The 5329-nt window shown below is 34.5% G+C and overlaps 1 non-coding gene across 1 annotated transcript; it reads left to right on the forward strand.

Moving 5' to 3' along the window:
• The first annotated feature begins 4944 nt into the window (after positions 1-4944).
• Positions 4945-5109, forward strand: LOC115029537 (U1 spliceosomal RNA). The gene has a single exon (XR_003835096.1). It is a non-coding gene; the product is annotated as a U1 spliceosomal RNA (small nuclear RNA).
• The last annotated feature ends 220 nt before the right edge of the window (positions 5110-5329 follow it).

Genomic DNA, 5329 nt, shown 5'->3' on the forward strand with positions numbered 1-5329 from the left:
ACTCAGAATGAGAAATATCTGGATGGACTTTTTTTTCTCTTAGTCTGTGATATTCACCCTCAACCGTGAGATTCCAAATGCACTGAAATCTATTTCTTATTAAGGTTCCTTCCCTTCCGTGAGGTGTTGTGTTGTAAAGAACAGAAAATCTACTTACATTGACACATGGTGTTTTCTTTTAGAGTCCTGATATTTTCATCCAGCACCTTTTTCTGAACAAAAAACAAAAAGAAGCATTCTTATTTGGGCAAATGCATATCAATATGAACAGCTAGATAGACACACAAATAGAGCAATAAATAGGTTGATACATAGACTTAGTTTTTACTCTGAACTCCTAACAAAACCTCAAATTCCCTATGGGGAAAATAGATCTTGTGGCATTTTCTGTTTATAGAATGTTAGCTGTTTATCCTATACTCAATGGAGATGAGAGCTCACTGTAGAACATGCCTATCTTTGATGCTGATTTTAATTTTCTGAATAAATATCACTGGTGATTGACATTTCTTTCTGCATTTAACTGAAAGTAGGATTTCCCTCAGAGTAGGTTAGTCCTCAGAGCTTCTGTGTGAATATAAAGGACAAAAGAGGTATTCAAACAGATTCAAAGAAAAAACAATCAGCCCATCATGAACTATAAACAGATATTATGGACTCATTGACCTTTAAATTGAGAAACAGAGATATGAAGAGTATGATGCTGTCTTAATCTGCAAATTGCCAAGTATATTATGAAGAAGATAATGTGTAGTTTTTTGGTTAAAGACTCAGTGGTCTTTAATAGGAAGTACGGTATATAATTTAAAAAAATCCCTTTACCCTGACTCAATACATCATTCTTAGAAACTAAATTTCTGAAGAATAAAAATATTAACTGGCCTTACTTATTTCACATTAAAACTCTTGTTTGGCAGATTCTGAGCTAACTTAACTTGTATAGGACTTTGCTGCCAAGCCTGATAACCTGAGCTAGAGCCCCAGAGCCCACCAGGTAGAAGGATATAACTGACTCCTGCAGGTTGTCATCTGAATTCCAAATGAGCACCATACCAACAACATGTACAAGAACATGCCAACTGTACTAAAATGAATAAGTAAACACAATAAAATAAACTTTTAAGTTCTTATGGTTTAGAGTCACATAATCAGTTTTTCTTGTAGTGGTGACATGATGAGGACCTAACTTCTCTAATTTGGAGTGAACTTTTATTATAGACCTTCTTTTCAATAAAATATTATTCTGATTTTTACTTCTATGTATATATGCATGCATGCATGCATGTATGTATGTATGTATGTACGTTGAGATACACTTTCCTGTTTGTGTCTATCTAAAGTTATTCTAACCTGGGCATGAACTCTGATGCCCTTTATATTCTTCAATTCCTTTCCCAATTTGCAGATCTCAACATGACCTATTCCTTGGAGGCCTTTTTGTCACATCCCCTTTATTTGGTTTTAAATTAATTTAGCAGGTTTCTTTCATTGTTTGAGATGTAGTTTTTATTTATAGCTTTAATTTTTAATTAATTTCCACCATATATTTTTCTTTAAAAACAATATTTCTCTTAATATGTTTTGTGGCTTCTGCGTGAAATTTGATATGATAAAATCATTTAAATTGGCAGGGAAGTATGGAAGGAAGGAAGCAAGCAAGAAAAAACGAAAGTGAGAAATGAAAAGAGAAAGCAATGGAGAATAAGACAAAGAGAGTGAGGGAGGAAGGTAGACAGAGAGGGAATTAGGGAGAGGGGGGAGGGAGGGAGGGAGGGAGGAAGGGAGGGTTAGTTCACAAGATTACTATAGTTGGACAATTTTTGATGCTTGTTAACTTTCAGGTTTTTAAAACCAATCATAATAATTACTCAACACTCCAATTATATAAGAAGTCAAATATGTAAGAAATGAAATAGTTGATGCATACTAGAACAGCCAAGTTCATAGCTCTTTAACTTGGACCCACAGGAACTTTACCAGCAGCTAAGGGTAACCTTACACCAGTAGCCAAGTAATTACTTACATCTAGCTACAATACAAACAACATATTGGGAATGACCACCATATATTGTGTTTTCACTTTAATTATATCATTCAAGTTTAAAGTCTTGTCAATCACATCCTTAATATCATGGCAACAGTACAATTTTCTAAAAATTTGCTTAGCAGCCTTCAGTTATTTATGGCTTTAGCTCTTTTCAGTAGGTGTGACTCAAGATAGATGTTCCAGCCATGCTAGGTGAGTGGATGAATGTAAGCAAATCACTGTGGTTAAGGCACCTTCATCACTTCTCTATTTGTTGTAATAATATTTGACTGGTGAAGTTGAAATCAATACAAATTCTTAGGGGCAGAATATATATACCTCTTCTCATCTTGAATGAATATGTTATGAAACAGGGTCTAAAAGGTTTTATTGATATGTGTGACTAAGTCCCTGGTGATAAATATCTACTGACAGGGAAAATATCAGAGCTACTTTTTATAGTAAATTCTCAAAAGGGAAATATATAGTTTCCTGTTTGCCGACTTTTTAAAACTGACATCAGTTAAAAAATCAGGCAGATATTCATCTGTTTCATGCAAACATGTATACAAGTTTAGGCCACAAGAATAAATGGGGAGCAACAAATGGGTACATACTATTTTTAGAAAGGAAGTTTACTCCAATTCTCTTGTTTGTATGTATGTATATGTATCAATACAATGTATTTAAGAATTATTTACAAAATATATATTTTTACATAATACACACATATATCCTAATATTAAGTAATGACGTTATGTAGGTATTTAAAACTGAATATAATATTTGTAAGTAGGTATATGTCCGTATTCAGTGATAAAATGTAAATTGTGGGAATGTTTATATGTTTATCTATACATATATGTCAGTTGCAGGAGAAGTGACCTTCCCATTTCAGCATTCTGAAGAGCAAGAGCAACTGATGTGCATCACATCAATTGGCTCCTAATATAGTTTGCTTTATGCTAATTTTGATACACAGGATAAAATTGAGCATGACATTGGATGTCTGTATGGAAAGAGAATAATAAATCCAAGACCAGCCTCACATACACTGAAAGACACTGTCTTAGGACAACAACAACAACAACAAAGAATATGAAAAGTTGAAGTCTTAAAAATCTTAAGACCCAGCAAGCATAGGAATGGATAGTCAATAGTCATAATAATGAATAAGCTATTTTATAGAAGACCACGGAAGTCTTCTGTGGTCCAAAGAGAATTGCAGTTAAATGTATGTAGATTTGAGATGGAATGCTTGAAGAGACTGAAGAGGAGTACTAGATGGCTTTGAATCTGTTTGTCTAGTTATTAAAATTGGTCTGAAAACTTCATTTTAGAAAGCTAATATGGATACATTGTTAAAACAGATATGTTAGCATAGCATCCAGTTCAATAGCTTGCTTTGTTTATCTGCTAGATGTGGATTTTATGGGTATCAACTTAGTGTTAGAACTTTCTCAATGGTGATTTTACAAGTCTATGTTTATGGACACATTCTGGTTTTTTGTTTTGTTTTGTTTCATTGACTGTTTACTTGTTTGAGACATTGTCTCACTACATAGTCCTGGATGTCCTACAACTCATTAAATAGTTCACTTTGGCCTCAAACTCACAAAGATCTACCTACCTGTGTCTACCAAGCACAAGAATCATAGTGTGGCCACCATAAATAGTGAAGCTTACATTTTCAATGAAAATAGAATTTTTACCATTTTTTAAATTATTGCTGATATGTGTGATACAAGCTGTTCATGCTTTTTAAGATCATTCTTGCTAAGTATTTATTAACAATAATAGTGGTTACATTGGAAAAAATTCCTTTCTCTGCAAAGCTTCTTTCAATTGAGTTTCTGTATAATTCTTACATCTTTTATTCATTTATTCATCCATTCATTTTTCTATGTTGCCTATAATCTTCTGTATGCTAAGCATCAGTTGTCATAGACCATATCTAGACTTATTTCTAAACTCACAAGAAAGATGCTACTGCTTTATGGTAAATATCATGATAACTATATTTTATCAGTTTAATAAAACTGCCTTCTGTTTTGTTTCTTAAGAGAAACAAATATTAATTTTGTTCTTTATACAAAGACAAACCCTTTGAGGGTAGAGATTTTTTTCAGACAAAGCACAAAGGGACAGAGAAAGGAGAGAGCTGGGGGACAAAGAGAGAGTGTGTCTGAACCAGAACATCTAAAGAAGTGTTTTAATAAAATGAAATTAATTCATTGTATGCTCTGTGGCTGCAGAAACTGCATTGAGCTGCTCCACAGATACCCCTGCAAATATTCATGTTCCAGTTGCAACTGTCAGCAGAATTTTCTATCCATGGTTAGTCATAAAGGAGTAGGATGGTTCCTTTCTCTTGCAGCTGACCTGCATGATGGAGGGGAATCTGTTTTACTTAAAGCCGGTGCCCATATAATCTCAGCACTTAAATTGCAGAGACCTGAAAATCTCTGCAAATTTAAGTCCAGTCTGGTCTGAACAGTATGTTACAGTCTTGTGAAAACTATAAAGCTAGGGATATCTAACACCATAATGAATTAACTAAAAATAAAATAAGGAAAGATTACAGATTTGATTGTTAATCATATCTGTAATGAAGTTTCTTACAACTTGATTAGTTTAGAGACACCCAAGAGATTAATAAAACACACCAAGGATGTGTCTGAGATGGGATCTCTCAATAAGATCTTTAGGCCTCTGAGGTAATCTGTAGTTTAATCAATGAATAGACTCAATTTCTGAGTTGGGGGATGCTAGAGATATGGGAAGGGAGTCAAGTGAAGGAAACATATCACTGGAGTGTGATATGTCTTTGAAGGATATTTAGATCCCTGGCTATCAGCTTGTCTCAATTAAAGTTGTTCACTTATGTATTTTTTACAGTGATTAAAAATCTCAATAAAATACTTACCTGGCAGGGGAGATACCATGATCACGAAGGTGGTTTTCCCAGGGCGAGGCTCACCCATTGCACTTTAGGGTGTGCTGACCCCTGCGATTTCCCCAAATGCGGGAAACTCGACTGCATAATTTGTGGTAGTGGGGGACTGCGTTCGTGCTCTCCCCTGTAAAAAAAAAAAAAAAAATCTCAATAAAACAGCGTCTTAATGTCAGAAAAGCATAGGCTTCCAGGACCCAATAGAGAGGACATTAGTTGAAATACCAAACAAAAGGGAGAGAGAACCTGTAGAGGTTAGGCACAGCCATGGTTAACAAACAGGGCAACCCACCTGTCTCAAAAATGTATCCCAAAATTGCTCCTGTCTGAAGGAAATACAGGAACAAAGA

This window comes from Mus caroli, unplaced genomic scaffold, assembly GCF_978045245.1.
Source record: "Mus caroli unplaced genomic scaffold, Mus_caroli_1 scaffold_16, whole genome shotgun sequence".
Classification (NCBI taxonomy): Eukaryota; Metazoa; Chordata; class Mammalia; order Rodentia; family Muridae; genus Mus; species Mus caroli.